This window comes from Mustelus asterias, chromosome 2, assembly GCF_964213995.1.
Source record: "Mustelus asterias chromosome 2, sMusAst1.hap1.1, whole genome shotgun sequence".
In the NCBI taxonomy this organism is placed as follows: Eukaryota; Metazoa; Chordata; class Chondrichthyes; order Carcharhiniformes; family Triakidae; genus Mustelus; species Mustelus asterias.
This window is the reverse complement of record NC_135802.1, coordinates 96,485,091-96,506,895: the sequence shown is the minus strand read 5'-3', so window position 1 is coordinate 96,506,895 and position 21,805 is coordinate 96,485,091. Positions and strand designations below refer to the sequence as shown.

Below are 21,805 nucleotides of genomic sequence, written 5' to 3'. Positions count from 1 at the left end.
TTCAATTTTTCTGTCACCAAAACCCCAACGCATGTATTTTTATCTTCAGACTAGAATACTGTCAGCTATAACTAAATGGTAGCACTCTTGCAACTTCAAATCAGAAGACTGAATTCAAACTCCACTCTAGCAACTTGAAGACTAAATCTAGACTTGCATTGTGCATTACCGAGTGAACGGTACTCTGTCGAAGGTGCTGTCTTTTCGATGAGACGTTAAATCAAAGCCTCATTTGACCTCCAGATAGATGTAAAACATTTCATGGCATTATTTAAAGCGCAGTGGAGGGGGTGGGACGGGGGTCTTTCCCCGTGTTTTGGCCAAAATTCATCTCTCAACCAACATCTAACATAGATGATCTGTTAATTATTTTATTGCTCTTTGTGGAACTTCATTCATGTACAAATGGTAAAGCACTTTCTCTACATTATAATGTGATTATAAACAAAACACTTGAAGTGTAGAGTGCTTTGCAACATCCCAAGGTCATGAAAGATGCCATATTTTCTTCCTCATGTCCCAGCTGGTCTCCAACATCTGTACCCTATCCTGCATCAAACCCTGCTCATCTATTACCAGTCACTACAGCCCTACATTAACTTCCATTCTACCAGTCCTTTAGCTTACAATTCTCATCCTTCACCTGCTCTTTAGCTACAGTCCCTCTCTCAAACTCTGATCATCCAATTCTGACCTTTTGTACAAGCCAATTTCTTCACTATGCCCTTGGGAGCCAAGCCTTCAGTTATCATATATTCAGGAATTATTTATCTAAGCCCTTCCACCTTGCGCTCCTCCTAGAACCTCCCTCAAATATCTCCATTCCCCTAATCTGATTTTGCTTCTAAAGTGCTTTAAGATGTTTCTCTACATTAAATAACTATTTAACGTGTGAGCTGATGTTGCAGAAACAATGCAAAAGAATTACTGACTTTGTATGGTTTATAGTTATAATTAATTCCTATACCTGAAAGCAAGCAAAGCCATTTGGGGAAAGTAGAGAAACAACAAAAGGCTGTAGTGAAGAAAAATTAAAAATGAAATCACAGGAATACTTAGGTTGAAAATCTGATTAAAACGGAATTTACTGAAAAATAATTTGAGTTAAATTTTCAGCTTTGATAATGGGTCATCTGGACTTGAAACATCAGCTCTTTTCTCTCCTTACAGATGCTGCCAGACCTGCTGAGATTTTCCAGCATTTTCTCTTTTGGTTTCAGATTCCAGCATCCGCAGTAATTTGCTTTTATCCAATGAATATACTCGCTTGCCAATGAAGACACACCTCTCATCTCCATTAAAATTAAAAACTGGGATGTAGGAAGACAAGTTGCATCAACTTAATTCCCTTAAGATGATAAAATATGTTGCCAAGAGCCTTATTATTGTCTGCTGAGATATTGGAGTGTGCGACTATTCCAACCGACCTGTACGAGTTAAGAGCCGACCCAAATCCAAAGAATGAATATGGAAATGTTGTCGCAAAGTATCCAAAAATAACTAAGTGAGAATAATCTCAGTATCAAGAACAGGTTTTTAACACATCATAATTTCAAGGATATTGATTTTTGTGTAGCAACAGGGCAGCTTGAAATATTTATCGGAAATACTCTTGTTTTAGCAGAAAATAAAACAAAGGATATTGGATAAGTACTTGATTATAATATTTCCTCAGTTTTCTGTGAATGCATCACATCAATAGTTGTTGGCCCTACAAATATTCCTATAAAGATTTAGTATTATGCTCTTGGTAGAGAGACCAGTAATGTTTTAATATTTTTGGAAATCCAAAAACCCAGGTTTTTACTAAAAGAATGAACATACAAACAAGGAACAGGAGTAGGTCCTTCAGCCCCTCAAGCCTGATTTGATAGTAACCTCAAATCTGCAACCCGCCAATGCCAGATATCTATCAACCACTTGCTTACCAAGAATCCATACACTTCAGGCTTAAAAATATTCAAAGACTCTGCTTCCACCATCGTTTCAGGAAGAGAGATCCAAGGCTCACAACCAGAGAAAATTAAACAGTGACTCCTAGAACTAGATTCCCCCACAAGCTAAAACATTCTCTCCACATCCACCCTGTCAAGACCCTTCAGGATCTTATATGTTTCAATCAATTCACCTCTTCTCAACTTCAGCTGATACAAGCCTAGCTATTCCAATGTTTCCTCATAACGCAACCTACCCAATCCAGGGATTAATCTGGTAAACCTTCTCTAAACTGCTTCTAAGAATTTACTTCCTTCCTTAAACAAAGTATCCATTCCAACACCCAGTATTCAGAATATGGTTTCACTAGCGCCCTGTACAACTGAAGCATAATCTCCCTACTTTCGTATTCAACTCCCCTCGCAATAAATGATAACATTCTATTATCTTTGCTACTTACTGCCGTACCTGCATGCTAGTCTTTTTGTGATACGTTCCACAAGGTTTGGTGTCTAAATCAAAAGAATTTTGCTGCACAAAATCAAAGAACAAGAATACTAATAACTATATCTTGTCAGTTATGTTAAAAGATGTTAAAAGTACAATGATCACAGTTATTTATACTCTCGAATTTCCTTCTACATTCATTTGCCTTAACCTCCAAAAATCTCTGATCATCAGAAATTGGAAGAGTAACCACAGAATACTGTTTCAAAGATTTATATAAGGGTTGAGATTTCTTGGGCCTTCCATTTACATCCAACCATCCCATGGTCAGATGCCCAGTTCAACACAGGTATCGCTAGTATCTTAAAGATTGTTACAATCCCAGATAAGACCAGGAACTTTTATGTTAAATAGAAGAAATCTGAAAACCCAGTTATTTACTGAAAGAATGAAGCCAGAAGATTTCACAGTTTAAAACAAAAGTTTTTTTTAAGCCAAACATAAAATATTGTTTTAGGTAGCCTATTATATTCAAAAACCCTGAATCAACTCAATTTAAACATGTATTAACAGGCAAAATACTGTCAATTATAAACTATAAATTACAAACCAAATGGTAGATACAGCTAAGCCAGATCTTGTGAATTGGTTCAGCAGTCCAGTCATCATATAAATCATCCATCTCATTCACAAAGTCCTTCAAAGCTCGTCTTCTTGAATTTTAGCTCCTCTTCTATGATTTAACTTGATCCTCAGCCGATTGCAGAGCACAGCCAGAATTCCACAGGCATGGCCTTTACCACACATCTGTAGAACTTCCTCAACTCTGCTCATAATGGTCTGAATGGCATAGCTCCACCAACATTACCTTCAAGTAATAGAAACAGCTGCAGCAACTATTATCTTTGCTTACTCTCAGCTTCTGGATCTAGTAGTCTTCTTTAGCCTGGCAATATTGCACCACTGGACTTGCTATCTACTGGACACATCATCTGATACCTCTGCCTCATGAACATATTTTTAAACTTACAGTTATTGGTTTTGAATTCTCAGTTCCAGTCTTCATTTCTTCCAAATCTCAGAGGGTCAGTTTCTCTTTCTCATTTTCCCTTTTCAATTAGGATCTGTCTCAAAAAATAGAAGCTTTGCCAAGACTCCATCACAATGTAGGCACCGGAGGTCAAAGTTGTCCTGGTTCTAATGTTCTTTAGCCATAGAGCCTTGATTCTAGGAACACTCTCCCACAGAGTCTTCTCAGCTTAGCTATCCCAGATTGTTTTTATATCTTTTTATAAAGTTACAAAGCAAAATTGCAGACTGAAGGGGGCAAACCCTTAATCCACCTTCTTGCTTGCTCCAAAAACCAATGCAAATTCAAACTGTTCCCCACAAGAGAGGCTTACAAGATCAAAGCTGACAAGAAAAGGCATTGCACCTGATCTTGGGCTTGATCGTAGCCAAAGTTCAACTGACTATTGGAGAATCCTTCAGTTACCAAAAGTTTAAACGAGCACACAGAATTTCAACTGAATTCTGCTGGTAAGAAATGTTCCCTGCCGTCAGCTTGTTCCAAACAGAACTCTGCTTGAAAACAGAACCACACCCAGAATTCTTGTTTACTCACTTTTAAGATTAATCTCTCAATGGTTTATCACATACTGACCTACTGGAAGCAAGTTGCCTTATACAAGAAACTTCCAGAGAAACTTAGTTCTTAAAGGGACCATCATCTCAAAACAAAATATAGGTTTTTCCCCAAAAGTATATGAACCATCACATTTGATCTAAATAATTTTAATGCAAAAGCAGTATTATAAGTATTATTTTTATGTTCAATATATCTCTCTTATACTTGTGAAAATTAAAAATAAATGGCTTTTTTTGTATTCAATTTTACTTGTCAACTTTTCAAAAAACTGGTCTAACACCCACAAAGAAATAGTGGGAAAACGTTCTTGGTTACAAACAAGAAAGCATATTTAAGTACTGGGGCGAGGTAGAAAGAATAATTTGGCTTGGTAATGTTGGATGGTTAACCCATGGTTGAGAAAAGAAAGATTTGAGGAGCTGGAATAGGAGAGAAATTCTTGGCTGTAATGAGAGGGAGTTGTGGAGCTGCAGATGTGGGGGACATGAGGTCCTGGGATGTAGCAGTTGTGAGAAGAATCTTGGGGTGTAAAAACAAATGAGGGCTCAAGGAGAGAAAGCTATTTGGTGCGAGTATTAGGAGGAGGTTTTTAGTGACGGCAACTGTAGGAAGAAGTTTGTGGGGTCTGGGGAAATGAGAGTAGCATGTCGGAGAATCTGAGCACTACGGAAGATGGACAGTAGAGTTGAGGAAGAACAAAAATGGATGCCAGGCTGAAGCCTGCAGCCAGTGATGGCGGGATCATAACTATAAGAGAATAGTGAAGGGTTAGAGAATTTGGAACAATAGACAAGACAGTCAGAAAGAATTGGGAGGTAGTACTGTTGATGATATCAGAAACGTTGTGGGTTGAGAGTTGGTGAAAGAAATGCACAAAGGCTGTAGGTCTTGAATTGTCACATCCACACACCAGAAGCCTCTCATTGAATTGGGAATATTTTTCAAGTCTTTTCAAATGCAGCAACATCTTGTGCACAAGAATACATTCAAGGAATGAGTGGTTAACAGAAACGCATAGGAAAGACTGCACAAAAGAGAAATTCTGAGATACAAAAAGTTAAGACACTCTCTGACCAAAAGACAGAGATACCTCAATCAGAAGAAAAGATGGCCACCCACCAAGAGGAAGAGGGCAAGTTAGACAAGAGTGACAAAATGAATTGACTGCATGTGATTTAAATTGCACTCCTGGATTCAGAAAGTAGCAAAGAAAGAACAATCTTAAACTTAACAGATCAAGTTTATGATCAGTAATTCTTGCAACATCAATTTCTGAATATTATTTCCTGCCGGATTGCACTGCAGGGCCTGAAACACAACGTGTAAAATGAACCAACTATTTTCAATGATGAGAAGTCCTACTGCAACCACCTATGTAACTACTTGTACAATCGCTGTTACAACCAGCCAGATAGTGACATGTGTTATTACTGTGGGGAGCCGATATAATGCTGAGACATCACAATTCCATTTCATCTGGAAGCTGATTAACTCGAGAGTATTTTTCCTGAGAAGATTGTCATTAGCTTCTGCTTCAGTTGCAATTTGTCATCTGTTTAATTCTCTCAACAAGGTCAGCTACATCATATCTGTGACAAATCAACATGTTCTCCATAAAGCGGTACTATAATATAAAACATATTACAAATTTCTCCAAGTACAAAACCTTTTGAAGGTTAGGAGTAGAATTTAGCATTTAAACTACTGCACAGAACAAAGTCCAATTGCTCATTCTATGAGCAAGGACAGGCATCCTGTGCCAATCTTTCTGGTGAGAATAAAACAAAAGAACTTTGAAACTGCCTGGCCTCAACTTGGTCTAAAAAAAAAGTTTTAAATTGGACATAACATTCCGAAAGATTACAGAGTTTACACAATATGCATAATATAAAATGATATTTGTCACAATCTACTAGCGACTGTTTACATATTGTAATAATATACAGGACATGAACACAAGCCACTACAGCAGGATAGATCAGACTTACCCTGACCGTAGATTTACAAGTTCAACATGATCTTTCTCCCCAAAAGCTACCAGATCAGAAATTCTATATTCACACATTAGCAAACTGTTTTTCAACTATCATTACAACACTCAGTTACATTAAACTATCAAAGGGGATAACAGCTGATCCTAAAAGTACCATGAGCTGAGGTGACCACCTTCCCAATCCACGCCACAGGCAACAATTAATTTAATACATCATTTTGAATAGAAGCATCTGCCCATTACAAATGGTAGAGCATATTTCCATATGCTAATCTGGTTCCCGAAAACACACTTGTTGAGGAGAGAGATAGAGGCGACAAAGCAGATGAGTCTGGAGAGGCCACTTCAAAGGCACTGGAACTTAGATAAATGGGAAGGGATCTCATTGAAACATATAAAATTATGACAAGGCTGGATGGACTGAATGGAGAAATGACTTCCCCATGGCTGGAGCTGGGGTCTAGAACAAGGCCTCAGTCTCAGGATATAGGGTTGGCCGTTGAGGACTGAGATGAGAAAAAATTTCTTCACTGAGGGCGGTGAGGCTGTGGAATTCTCTACCACAAAAGGCTATGGAAGCCAAGTCATTGAATAAATTTAAGATTTGTAGACTCTAAAAGGTGTCAAGGGGCATGGGGAGACAGCAGTGGTATGGCGTTGAGATAAAGGATCAGCCATGATCATACCGGAATGGCGGAGCAGGCTCAAAGGGTTAAATGGCCGACTCCTGCTCCCATTTTCTTTTTTTCTATATGAAGGAGGGCTTAAGAACAAAATGTAGCCTGGTGCCACAGAAACACAAAAAGAGATTTGGCTTGAACTGAAGATGATTCAACCTCCAGAGCCAATTTTCTATCCTCAATATCTGATAGTTAAAAATCTGAACCTGAGACTGTATGTAAGTACAGTATACACAGTTCATAAATTAGTATGGCAAATTCTAGCAAGGCTAAGAAAGCTAAATAGCCAAAAATAACCCTTAATTGCCTGCTGCTTCTGCTTTAGTTGTGTCGGCATCACAGACTAATAACGGTATTCTGCCAACATGTATATGGGTATCGCTAACTAAACCAGGCATGACCTGCTGAGATGGTAATCATGCTAATGAAAACTTTCAAATGCAAATAATATAAATATAGGTCTTGAAGATTTCAAGTAATGGGGCTGTGACTATTTCCTATGGCAACTTATTCCATTGTGGAAGAAAGGTGTTGATGCACTGTCTTGAAAACAAATGATCTTTGCAGTTTGTGTGTATAACTGCCTTGTATTTTGCCATTGCTGGAGAACACCGGGTGCTTGTTTCAGTCAATTCACACCAGTCCATTACATAGAACATGGTCAGTCCATTTTTCCCTCCTTTGCTTTAGTGATTCCCATTCCAAATCTTTGAACAAGGATGTGACACTAACTGGTGTATTTCCTGATTGCTGCAGAATTGTGCAACATATCTTTGGGCCACTTTAATGTGTCTTTTACATGTGTATTTTTTAAAATTTTACTGGAAACTGAGCAAGCGCTTGGCGAGACAGCTAAAAGTACAACACAACATTTATGGTCAGATTTCAACGGACTGTGAAATACAAGAATTAAGAACATGTCACTTCACACTGCTCCTTCAATATTTCTGACTTTGGTCTCTTGCCATTGCAGCTTTCTCATTTAAAGTTTCACAGTGCATCGTGTTTCAAAACGTTTCTATGTCAATCTGCATTCCAGCTTCTATATATATATCTCAGTTCACAGCCAAGGGAGGGAACAAAAATTGTCCCAATATAGTAGGTGCAAAGGGTATTACATCAATATGAGGTGTTTTAGAATTCCTGAGACAAAGTAACGATGTGCATGTCAAAGTTAGATAAAGATTAGTTGATAATTTGATTTAAGTTTTTAGGATTTAAAAGAAATAAATCAGGAAGATATGGTATTTTTTTTCCCCCACTGGTGGGAGAGTCTAGGACAAGGGGACATAATCTCTGTTCAGATCAAGACTATTTCAGGAAAGAAGCCCCAAGTATGGAACACACCCCCACAAAAAGCGTCGACACTAACTCAATTAATAATTGTAATTCCAAGTTAGATAGAATTTCACTAAACTAGGATTTGAAAGGATTATGGAACCAAGGGCAGGTGGATGGAGTTAAGGTACAGATGAGTCACAATCTCCGTGAATGGTAGAACAGGCTCAAAGGCTGAAGGGCTAACTGCTACGCTCCAATCAGCTTCTGAATGGTCGACTGTCTCAACTTGTTCTTAAACTTCTCCAAATATACCATGCCCTGACTATGGCTCTAACATGAATGACTGAAATGTCTTCAATTCGGCTTTAAACAACTGCCTTCAAGTTTGAGATTTGTAATTTTATATTGTGCTATCAGGTAAGCTGAGAATTCTTCTCAATCCAAGTCATGAGTTTTTATAGGAAGTAATCAGGGTACACATTTTATTTTTTTTTTAAAACAATTTGAACATCAAGTCCTTGAAAACAAATGTAATTGGACCAGAGGATTAGCTCTTGGGAGCAATGTTCACGATAAAGTTAGAAGCATTGTGTAAAGAACAGATTTAGGACTTTTGTTACACAATGTATGAAGATTTCTTTTTATTTGTTTATTAGTGTCACAAGTAGGCTTACATTAACACTGCAATGAGGGAACTGTGAAAATTCCCTAGTCGCCACACTCCACTGTTCAGGTACACTGAGGGTGAATTTAGCATGGCCAATGCACCTAACTAGCACGTCTTTCGGACTGTGGGAGGAAACCGGAGCATCCAGAGAAAACCCACATAGACACGGGAGAACGTGCAGACTCTTCACAGACAGTGACCCAAGCCGGGAATCAAACCTGGATCCTTGGTGCTGAGGGGCAGCAGCGCTAACCACTGTGCCACCAAGAAAATCTTTCCTGGATCCTCCGCTTTCTAATTAGATTTCTATCATAAAAAACTGGTTTGAAGGTTTCATTTTAGACATTTACACCAAGTATTTCAGTTGAAGATTGGGGGGGAAAAAGTCTTCTTTTAATCTAAATAAACCAAATGCTTAAAAGCCCTATTCTTTACAGAGGGCAAACCTTGTACCAAGATCAAAAAGTGCTGGAAAAACTTAGCAGGTCTGGCAGCAACTATGGAGAGAAACAATGTTGTTCAAGTCAATGACCTTCCATCAGAATGGAAGATAGAAATCTAAGAGTTCGGGCAGGCAGGCGGGGGTGGGGTGGGGGGAAGAGTGGGTAGGAATAACAAAGGAGAGGGTCTGTGACAGGGTGGAGACCAGGGGACATTAAATAACAACAGCCAAAGGAAGTGGTATTAGATATAGTAAAGAAGCAAATGTTACGTCCAAATGAGGCACAAGTTACTACCTAAAAAACATCTAAATGAAATTTTAAGGGATAATAAAAGAAACCAGACAAGATTAACCCAGCAAAACAAAAGAAACAATAGTACAAGATGGAAGCAAAGGTTATGATCTAAAGTTGTTGAACGTTCAAAAGACGTGCTGGTTAGGTGGATTGGCCATGCTAAATTCTCCCTCAGTGTACCTGAACAGGTGCTGGAGTGTGGCAACTAGGGGTTTTAACAATAGCTTCATTGCAGTGTTAATGTAAGCCTACTTGTGACACTAATAAATAAACTTTAATGTTGAATCCAGAAGGCTGCAGATTGACGAGTCAAAAGATAACGATGCTGTTCTTTGAGCTTGCGTTGATCTTCATTGGAACAATGTAACAAGTCATGGACAGAAAGGTCAGAGTGAGAGCAAGGTGGAGAATTAAAATGACAATTGACAGGAGGTTCAGGATCGTGCTTGCAGACTGAACAAAGGTGTTCCACAAATGTGCCCCAGTCTGCATTTGGTCTCACTGCACAGGAGGCCACATTGTGAACAGCGAATACAGTATAGGAAATTGAAAGTAGTGCAAGTAAATTGCAGCTTCACCTGGAAGGAGTGTTTGGGGACTTGGATAGTGGGGAGGGAAGAGGACAATTTCATATTTGCCCACATTATATTCCAATTGCCAGATCTTTGCCCATTCACTTAGCCAATGCCCCTTTGTAGCTGCCTTATGTCCTCTTCATAACTTACTTTCCTACTCATCTTTGTGTCATCAACAAATTTAGCAATCATACATTTGGTCCCTTCATCCAAATCATTTAGACAAATTGTAAAAGTTGATGCCTCCCCTTATAAAGCCTCTTCCTACCAGCATCTGTGACTCTTTTGATTCCCCACATCACTCCAGTTTCCAGTTATCTGCCCTGAACCACCACCTCATCATTGTGCGTGTCCAATTCCTCTACACCTTCATCTCCCACAAGAAAGGTCTCAAAGCTCTCGCTCCTTCATGAAATAGGCCCAGCCAGTTCCTGTCCATCACCACCCTTCCCCGCCAGGCTGAGCTTATTCTTACTCTGAATAACTTCCCCTTCAACTTCACTCACTCCTTTCAAATAAAAGGTGCTGCTACGGATACTCAGAGGTGAGGTTCCAGTTCATAGCTGCCTTTTTGTGGGATATATGCAATGTTCATTATTCAAGTCCTACTTTCTCTCTTCCCCCCCCAATTATGTGGGCATGAAAGCAGACTAGCTAAAATGAACTGGCAAATGAAGTCAATAAGCGATGCAGTGGCAGACTTTTAAAAGGATATTTCAGAATACACACAATAGAGAAATTCCAATGAGAAAGGAAAAATTCCAAGGAGAGGGAAACAGGTTAGAGTGAGTGAGGGGAACAGGGAAATTAAGATGGCCAATGTCATGCCAATACTTCTAAATGAAAAGATCAAGAGAGGGCAAGACACCAGGTGGAGGAATCCAGGTGGAGGGAGAATATTGGAAATAGGTGCAAGGGTCTGTTAAGTGGGTGAAAGACTTATGGTCAAAAAAGTGGGCACAGAAGCAAGAATGGTGGAAGAACAATTCAGCATCATGCTGAGCTCAAAATTCATTTTAGTGGGGATGCAAGGGGATGAAGCTAAAGCCTTTGTTAACAACAGCACATTCATAGTCAGAAGCACATGGTCAGAAGGTATCATGAATATCCAACAAGGGGTGAAATTCAAGAGATGGGGTAGGAGGGGAGGAAGGAACCAGGTGGTTGTTGGTACCCTCAAGTTAGTAAAGCCTGCAATCTTTCACACCTGAAAAAGATGATAAAAAGTTCTATCATCTAAGTATGAAATGGAACTGTGGACCAGGCCACCTTGGAGATAAGGTGAGTTGGTGTTGCTTAAAGAGATTAAGAGCTGTGCATGTCATGGTACATGGCATTAAGCATGCATCTTAAGATGCGGCAAGAACAGCAGTTCAAGAGTTGAACCTTGTTGTACTGTCTTTGTTGCAACAGCTAAGGAAGCTTTTAAAGTAACTTCCATTCTCAAGGGCAAGCATAAACTGCTACCTAGATTCATTGGTTTGCTTCAATGATTACACACAAGATGAAAGTTAAATTACATATGGAAAGCCACCTATAATCTGGTAATAAAGAAGCATAATTGTTTAATCTCATTAATTCACCAAGATTTTAGCAATTTCAACACGAATGAAATAGGATTTAAAACAACATTGAGAATTCTGTGGGAGGCCTGTATGGGTAGAAAATCTGAATGGCTCCACTATTCTGGTGCAACGGGCCAAGGAGGAACTTAGCAGCTCAAATAGTAATAGGCACTTGTCATCAACGCTGACAGAGCTGTAATGAAAATCCACTGAGAATCTCTGGAAAGGAAATCTCCAACCTGTACTTTAGACAATCTTCACAGCAGCTCAGTCATGACCAAAGCACTACCCAGTAACCATTACAATACAACTGACCAGCAGTTCAGAGGATTCCCACGCAGAAAGACCCAGTGAATTTTCACTGCTGCCAAGTATTCTTAAAGCTTAGCTTCCTGTTTATCACAACAATGTAACAGTGTGAAGTAAAGTTGTGATCATTCATTTCAGATCATGCTGTTATTTACTACTCGTAGCATCAAATTGGAATCTTTGATGCAACTCAAGTAGATAGTGCAGAAAATACCCATATGTTCATTAGAATGAGACAAATACTGTGCCAGACAAGAGATAATAACTGGGAGATAGATGACCATGGATAGAAGAGAAATACTGTAGGGAGCAGGGTGGGATGCAGCATAAGAGTAGAATTGCCAACTCTCCAGGATTGCCCTGGAGTCTCTAGCAATTAAACATTAAGATCCTGGATACAGCTATGGGCAACCAGAGTGAAAAGAAAATTAGGGCATTAAAAAAATTAATATTTTCTCTGAAACACGTAAACTTACTAACAATGTGTTAAGAGATGTGGAGGATGAGTGAGGGGAGGCTGTTTGACTGGGCAGGATAATTAAAGCAAGGATGTTATGTGATAAAACTTCCATGAATACATTTCAACAGAACTGGCAACCCTCTGGGGTGATAGTGGTGGAGAGAAGGGAAAACAGAATAAAAACAGTTCAGATATCAAACCATTTTTTTCAAAAAATTCTAGAAAACTCAGTTGGGTAAAACATCATCTGTGAAGTAAACCAAAATGCAAATTAGCCAACCTTTCCTACAGTTCTTCTATGAATGAAGCATGATGAACTGCTCTTTACACACACTCTAAACATTTGGCCTTTCCACAAACGTGTTTACAAATTTTATGTTTTTGTTTCAGAGTTCCAGTACCAGTATTTTGTTTTCTGTTTGAAATATTTGCATCTCCAAATGTCTGCTTCAAAATTGGGAAGGAAGAAACAAACGTGCATTTACATAGCAATGTTTTTACATCCTCAGGATCCAAAGTGAGGTACAGCCAACAAACTGTTGCAATGTATGCAAATACATGTGTTTACATACTACAAGGTTCCCCTAGCCACAATGAAAGAAAATGAGCAGACAATTGGTTTAGTGCTGCCGTTTGATGATGAGTCGGAATAAGTATACAAATAAAAGAAAAACCAGGAGGGCTCCCAAAGTTCTCCATTAAAATGCTAGGCAAACATAAGCCATCTTCTCAGCTCCAACCAGCAGGTACACAGAGCTGGCCTGAAATCCATCAACCATCCTAGACATAGTCCTCAAAGGTTTAAGACTTTCTGCTACCAATCAGGCATGATTAGGAAAAAAGTAAATCTAACAAAATTTAAATGAAACTATAAGATCTGTGCTCCATTGGAGATGGTGCAACATTAGGATAAAACATTTTGGGGTTGTAATTTTTCAGTCCTAAAAACAGGACTGCGTGGAGTGAGGGTTTAGAAAACATGGCATCTGAAATCCTGCCTGTTTCCATATCCGGCCATCTTCAGCTGAGCTGGAAAGGGAGTAGGTGGACACCCGACATGCTCTGCTTTGTAAGTCAAAAGCACCATGTTAAAGTTTAGAAATTCTGCCATGTCGTCAAAGCCCTGCAAAATCAGAGGTGGCACGGTGGCACAATGGCTAGCACTGCTGCCTCACAGTGCCAGGGACCCGGGTTCGATTCCCAGCTTGGGAGCGTGTGGAGTTTGCACATTCTCCATGTGTCTATGTGGGTTTCCTCTGGGTGCTCTGGTTTCCTCCCACAGTGCAAAGATGTGCTGGTTAGATGGATTGGCCATGCTAAATTCCTCCTCTGTGTACCCGAACAGGCACAGGAATGTGGCGACTAGGGGATTTTCACAATACTTCATTGCAGTGTTAATGTAAGCCTACTTATGACTAATAAATAAACTTTACTTTTCAATAACATTAGCACAGCTGAGTTGTGAACATTACGGGTGGCATGTCAGAAGGGCAAAATTTGTGCAACTTTAACATCAATCACTGTAATGTCTTTAAATCTTCAGAATATTGCTTGAATGCAGGAGCTTGACAAGGAAGATGCAGGGCGGGGGGTGGGGGGGAGATTGGGGGAAAACAGGCAGGAGTAAAGTCCTTATTACCTCAAAGGCGGTGTACAAAATGCCTCCAAAAGGGCATTATGGCACTCATCCAGCCTCCCTGCCAGTAAAACAACCAACAAAAAGACTGCAGTTGGAAATGGGCCCAGCTCCCTCATACATTCAAGCATCAAGGTAGCACAGCAACCACAGGTGACGCATAATCGGTTACCTGGGCAGTGGGCATGCACAAGAGCCAAAGAGGAGGACCATAGAGTACAAGATAGACTGCAACAGGTGCAGTTACTTGGACCTGATCAAGTGTCAATCAAGATGTGGAGATGCCGGCGTTGGACTTGGGTACAGGTGTCAATCAATGCAGAGGGAGATTGTGATTCTCCTGGTAGTTGGTAATGGACATCCATGCCTTCAATGATAGGCTGTCACCTGGCACCACTCACAGACAAGCCCTGCCAGTAACACTGAATTTCTTCATGTCAGGATCCTTCTAGGGCTCAGCTGCTGACCTCTGAGGGATCTCACAGTCGGCCGCACATCAACGTATCCTCCCAGTTATAGATACCCTGTTTGTGAAATTAGGCAACCACATCAAGTTCAGCACAAATACAGCCTTCCAATCACAGAGGATCATAGGATTTGTTGCCATCAGTGGATTCCCTCAAGCATAGGGTATTATTGACTGCATTCATCTGGCCATCAGGGCACCAACTAATAGACATGACAGATTCATAAACACGAAGACATACCATTCACTCAATGTACAGCTGGCATATGACCACAGGGATAACTTGCTCCATATCTGTGCACATTTTCCTGGCAGCTGCCACAACTCATTCATATTACATCAGTTAAACCTTTCACAGCTCTTTCACCCAATCCCCAAAGTACACAGTTGGATTCTGACATGATTGTCACATGCTGCACAACACGGCATGGCAAAGGGAAGTGAAGAGGCAGAGTGCCAGGAGGGCCCCATATCATTTGAGGTTGAGAAGAGCAGGACAAAAAAAATGAAAGGCCTGGGAATCAGTGGGAGAGTCTTCAGATGAGTAGGGTGGACTGGAGAGGCAAGGTGTTGGCCAGCATCTCTTTCTGGTGCCACTGTTGGAAGGATTCTACTGATTCAGCGAAGATTTAGCTGAGGGACCCTGCTGACCAAATAACAGAACATATGCCAGGCAAAACACTATGCCCGAGCTTGCATTAGGAGCTCAACCATGCGTTGTCTTTACAACCTTTCTGTCAGACAGATGGTTGCAGTTTCCACTAGCACCAGTGAGAATCTGTTGATATCTATGCACATTATAAATGCTGTTTGATATTGAGCTATAAAGAGTATGTTAACCATTATAAAAAAGTGGCTTATTTACATTGTCATTGAAATTACTTACATTCAACATAGAGAAGACACCACAGTGACCCAGTTGTTGCTCTACACAACTTTGACACTCAGTGCTCCAATGTTGCCTGGGAGGGGGTGGAAGAAGCCTGCTCACATTTTGGCTCTGCAGCTATGAGGACCACCGCATCAGTCTCATCATGCAGGGACCCATAAGGGCCTCTCCCCTGACTGCACTTCCTATACTTTTCAGGGACCTACATCACAGATGTCCCCTCTGTCAAAGGAGTGGGGAAACCAAGCAAAATGTGGGTACCACAAGCTGCATGGAACCTGCATCCTCCTCTTGAACACCCTTAGCCCTTTGTGGTTTTTCTTGCTGGCTTGAGGAAGTCTTCTGCTGGGGTGTAGCTGGTCTCCCCTCCAGCCACTGCTGGGCCACAGGCACATACCCTGTTCAATATCCTTAGCTCATGTACTCCATGGTCATCTGCCCCAGAGCCAGACCTGACTGGGAGCACTGTGCACCACAGGACATGACGTTGCTTTAATATACTCTCCAGGAACTGCTGCATGTGCTTTCCATGAGCTCATGAACTCCAAGTCCCTAGGCATAGTCACAGTCATTGCCCAATGGACTCCATCACAGGGTGTGAGCTTACACAGCCTTAGGAAACTCCGACATGTGGCCACATATTTGTAGATCTAAATACCGAGACCCAGCACAAGACCATAAGAAATAGGAATAGGTGTAGGCCATTCGATCCCTTGAGCCTGCTCTGCCATTTAATAGGATCATGGCTGATCCGACATTCCTCACGTTCACATTCCTGCCCGTTCCCTATAACCCTCGATCCCCTTATTGACCAAGAATCTATCTCAGCCTTAAATATACACAAGGACCTTAACTCCACAGTTCTCTGTGGCGGGGAGTTGCAAACACTCTCAAACTTCATCGGATATTCCTCCTTATCTCGATCTTACATTAGCGTCCCTTTATTCTGAGGCTATGCTCGCTGGTCCTACCCTCCCCCATGAGGGGAAATATCCTCTCACTTTAGTACTTTATCTGGTGTCACATATACTTCCACATCGACTGCAATGTCTCCCTCAACCTCTTGCCCTTGCAGGATAAATGGGTGCACACCAGCTGTAGTATGGAGCAAACTTGGGTGGGAGGCCCTTCTGTGGGCCAGCAAGCCTGTGGAGGACAGTCCCTCTCAAGCCCCTTAAGAATCCTACATGTTTCAATGAGATCACCTCTCATACAATCCCTGAGATCCTTCCTCATTGCCCAATCAAGCATCGCTGCGACAGTCCTCGTTCCTCCAAGGGGAAATGTCTATAGACTTCTCCACCTCAAGATATCTCCTCCTGCACGCTAATACTGTGCTCCTCACCCAGTGCCACCAACTCTGCACGGACCGAGGTCAAGTATCTACAGAGCTGGATGATGCATGAGCATGAAGTGACACTGCACCCTCGGACAACACTTCCTCCTACTGATGTCTGAGGAATTACTCAGCTCGTAGGAGTGGCCTCACACTACTGGGAACTCAGACACAAATAATTCATGAGAGTTAGCCTTAAGAGAACCTGAAGACGTTGTAAGGGTGAGGCCTACCACACCAGTCAGTTCTTGGCATGCTGTTGGACAAGGTGCAGCACAAAACCATTCCACACCCTCCACCACACCACCGACACTTTGCAACTACTAAAGACCTCACCTACACTCCATTCTCACACAAGCCTCTTTCATAGATATGTGCATGTGAACTGGGGCCCTTGTCTTTAACAACGCACTCTTGCAATGGGACCCTTGCCATTTCCATGGCACTGTCTTCCACAGGCTTGCCAGCCCACAGAAGTGTCTCCCACCCCTAGTCTGCTCCATATCACAACTGTTGTGCATCCATTTATCCTGCAAGGCCAAGAGGTTGAGGGAGATATGGCAATAGATGTGACATCGAATAAAGTGCTAATCTCCATTGTACACTATTGAAAGGGAAGCCCAGTATAAGATCCAGAACTAACGTATAAACTCTCCCCATGGTTTTTTCATTCTTTGCAATCAGCACAGTTATTTGTTTAATGGTTTGGAAATCATTTCAGTTGTATCAACTTTCATTCATTCTATGCTGATCAGCTTAACCATCTGTTTGCATGCTTTGACAAATGTACAAACACGCATGGATACTTAAGTGAAGAGTTTGTTTTTACAACTGCCCCTGGGGAATATGCGACTGATGGCACGGTTACCTTCAAAAGCACTGATGGATCCGGAAGTGCAAATTGTGTTCGTTCAGGTGTCAGTGGCACAGTGGTTAGCACTGCTGATTCACAGCACCAGGGTCATGGGTTCAATTCCAGCCTTGGGTGACTGTGTGGAGTTTGTACATTCACCCTGTGTCTGAGTGGGTTTCCTCCGGTTTCCTCCCACACTCCAAAGGTGTGCAGGTTAGGTGGATTGTCCATGCTAAATCCTTAGTAGCTGGAGGATTAGCAGGGTAAGTGTTTGGGGCTACGGGGATAGAGCTCAGTGGGATTGATGGCAGTGCAGATTTGATGGGCCAAATGGCCTCCTTCAGCACTGTCGAGACACTGTCCCTCAGAATGTACATTTCATGGCTTTGAAGATTTGTGAGATTTTGAAGAAAATAATGGTTTTCCAAATGCCTTTTTAAATGGCCTCTATTCTGACAGGTTTGAGTTTTTTAATAACTTCCAAATGTTATTCTAGGGCTTATGTTCTGTGGAAGTAGATACTTGTTGAGTGAGTTGGGGAGTGAAGACGGGTAGGATGGTGAAAGAGGGTTTGGAGGGGTGACAGTGGCTTTGCACTAATCTAAATAACTAGGCCAATGTTTTGGGAACAGTAGTAAGCCTTTTGACCTGGTGCTTATACATCAGCACGCCTCAGCCCAGCGCCTCCAAGAAATGAAAATCCTCCTGCCAGCACTACTCGGAGGCAGGATTGCGACATTGGGATTAATCCCCACTCCAGCTTCTCACCTCCAATGGAAAATTTCTGTCCCTTATTAAAGATGTCAGGAAAAGGTACCAAACAGAGGCCTGACTTTCACCCACGGGAAAGTAATTTTAAAATGAAGTTATTTGGGTCACTCACACCTCCACACAAGTTAGAGAAAACCACTGCTCAATGTATGTAGCCAAGAGATGAAGCAGCAAAGTTTGAACTTCAGCATTAGCAACAAAAAGTCTAAATAATGTTTTTTCCTTCTCATTTTTGATAAAACAGTTTATATCCAACAGCGTACTTATTAATATAACAAATGCAAATTAACCTGATGGCAAAACAAAGAAACACCTCTTCAGGTTATCACTCAATATTTTTATAGTATCAATTTATTCAAAACAGAAAGGTCAGCTGAAATAATTCCAAATCTGAAAAACCATGGACTGTGTGCATCTTGAAAACATCCCACAAGTGGGCAGGCAGGAGAAGCTGCATCATTCAATTATTTACCAAACACCCAGGTGATCTGAAGGCAACTGTTCTTGTACCTTTTCAAATTGTTTTGCTCATCACACAACTATGTGGAAGAGTATTAAACATTTAAGCATTAATGAATACAGTGATGACAACCACTTTGATTGAAGAGCCAGGTTACTTGTCCTCGGTTAGTTTCTAAGTTTCAAGTTCTTATAATAGTTTAATTCACATTGTATATGATTCTTTTTTATGGTTCCTGTCAAAATAGGCAATTTAGCATTTTCTTACATTGTCCCATTTTCCAGATCTTTGCTCACTTACTAGGTTCCCATGTTCCTCCTTATGATGCCTCCAAAACTTATTTACTTATCTTTGCATAGCAAATTTAGCATCTCCCCTCCCAGAATGGTTTTGTTTTACATTTTTGGTGATAATTCAGCTACAATTGAATAAAATGTTGATAAGTAAATATTCTTCTGTCCTGCAAAATATTCTGCTGTGGCGTATGTTTGAGTAACCTATTCATTCACAAAATATAATGCCAGCCAATTGTTTTCACTTCCAGAACATACCCATAGGTTGAACAGAAATTGTCCACAGGCATTTTAAAAAATTAATCGTATTGGAAGGTTCTGAAAAGATTTTCAGTTTGTGAAGGCCTACAACAATACTTCTGCAACCTCAGTAAGTTATAGAGCTCAAAAAGATTTTAAATAGAAAAATTATTTGGTTATTGGTTGAAATCCAGCTTGTGCTATAAAGAATGTGGCTTTTAATATCATATCTATTAAGCTAAAGAACCGAACATAATAAACCATAGCCTATATTCTCTTGACTCTATACACGTCTTGCAGTGGACCTTTGCTATGCCATAGCAAGTCCACCAAAACAAGATGAATTAATGATTCCCAGGAGTTTCCTCAATAGCAAGAAGAATTAGATTAGTATGGGCCAGATTTATAACTTGGTTTGAAGGGATTGGACATTTTGTAATACATTGCTTTCATTGGTTCAGGAATTTTAAAAAATCTACTACAGAACAGAGCAAAGACAAAATTAACATCTTTGATCTTACAGCTAACAATTAAATTATACTGAAAAAATAGTTTTCAAATACATGACAAAAGGTCATGGTTTACAGCCTGCAGATAAATCCAAGTTTGGAAACAGATTGGCAATCATACCCAATGTCTTAATTACATGTTGTTTGCCTTGTAAAAGGAAACAAGATATTAAAAAGATGAATCACACTACAGGTACAGCTGAACACCTGTTGCAGAACACCTTTGCTCAGTCCAAAAGGATAACCCCAAACTTCCTGTCTACTGCCATTTCAACTCACCATTTTGCTCTCAAACCTACATCTGTCCTTGGCCTGGTGGAAGGCTCCAGTGAAAGTCTTAAGCAAACAGGGGGAGCATCACCACTTCTTCCAATTAAGCACTAGACTCAACACTGAGTTCAACAACTTTAGACTGTGAACTTTGCCCCTCCATCTTGACCCCTTTTTGTTTTCTTTGTTTTTCCAAATGCAAATTAGACCATAAGACATAGGAGCAGAATTAGGCCACTCGGCCCATCGAGTCTGCTCCGCCATTCAATCATGGTTGATATTTTTCTCATCCCCATTCTCCTGCCTTTTTGCCATAATCCCTGATCCCCTTATTAATCAAGAACCTATCTATCTTCCTCCTCTCCCACAGGGCCATCTGTCACAGAATCATGGAATCTCTACAGTGCAGAAGGAGGCCATTTGGTCCATCGAGCTTGCACCAACAACAATCTCACCCAGGCCCTATTTCCATAACCCCATGTATTTACCCTGCTAATCCCCCTGACACTAAGAGGCAATTTAGCATGACCAAGCCACCTAACCCCGCACATCTTTGGACTGTGGGAGGAAACCGGAGTACCCAGAGGAAACCCACGCAGACATGGGGAGAACATGCAGACTCTGCACAGGCAGTGACCCAGCCAGGAATCAAACGTGGTCCCTGGTGCTGAGAGGCAGCAGTGCTAACCACTATGCCACCGTGCCGCCCTGTCGCTTGTTCTTTAGTTTTACTTTTACTGAGCACTGACCTTTGCTCTGCTATCTTACTTTTATGCCATTATCAGCACCTTCTTTAGCTCTTAATGCTACCCTTAACACTCCCTTGGTCGTATCCATTACATTTTTGTCAATCTCTCTTTAGCTCCCACCTATCCCGACCTTCAATTTTGCTCCACCTCCTCCACAACCCCTCCCCTTTCAACTATATAATCCATCACATTTCCACCTCTCTTCAGCTCTGAAGAAGAGTTATACGGACTTGAAACATTAAATCTGTTTCTCTCTCCTCAGATGCTGCCTGACCTGCTGAGTTTATCCAGCATTTTTTGTTTTAATTATGATACCAGCTCCAGGTTTTTCCATTAAAAGTATATTTATATACTGTCATTCACATCTTTAGGATATCCCTAAGCACTTTACACTAATGTATTTGTTTTCTAAGATAGTCACTTGCTTTGCAGGTAAACACAACAGGTTCCCACAAACAATGACTATATGACTTTTCTGGTGATTGGATTGAGACGCCTCAAGTTTAAGAGATGAAAATCATTTACAGCACTAATTCATCACAGATAGTTTTCCACAAAGCGGCAGTTGGATGTAAATTTGAAATTCAAACCAAAAACATTTTTTACAAAATCAAAATATCCTATAATGACATGGGTGCTGTTGTTAAAAAGCCACATGAATCAGAATACTATCCTGTTTTTTGTGGATTTTTACACTAAATTTCTCCATGGATGTAGAATTGCTCTTGGAAATTGACCATGATCTGCCTGGTATTTAGCAGATAAAATGCTGTTCAATGTAGGTGTTGAACGTACGAAATAGGAGAAGTAGGCCATTCAGCCTCTTGAGCCTGCTCCACCATTCAATATAATCATGGCTGATCTATTTGTGTTGAGTTCCACATTCCCATCTACCCCCCCAATAAGCTTTGATTCCCTTGCCCAACTAAAATCTTTAGACCTCCGCCTTAAAAATATTCAGTGATCACACTTCCACCACGTTCTGACACAGAGTTCCAAAGTCACACAACTCTCGGAGAAAAGGGAGGAAGGGAAA

At 40.8% G+C, this 21,805-nt stretch overlaps 1 protein-coding gene across 4 annotated transcripts in view; it reads right to left on the bottom strand.

Moving 5' to 3' along the window:
- LOC144509870 (protein PALS2-like) overlaps window positions 1-21,805 on the bottom strand; it is a 136,090-nt gene that overhangs the window by 59,090 nt on the left and 55,195 nt on the right. The window contains exon 1 of one of the 4 annotated variants that reach the window (XM_078238817.1): window positions 3,413-3,965. The exons of the other annotated variants lie outside the window; for them this stretch is intronic. The gene's annotated coding sequence lies outside the window, so the exon portion shown is untranslated. Of the gene's footprint in view, window positions 1-3,412; window positions 3,966-21,805 lie in introns of those variants that run through there. 4 annotated transcript variants of the gene reach the window in all.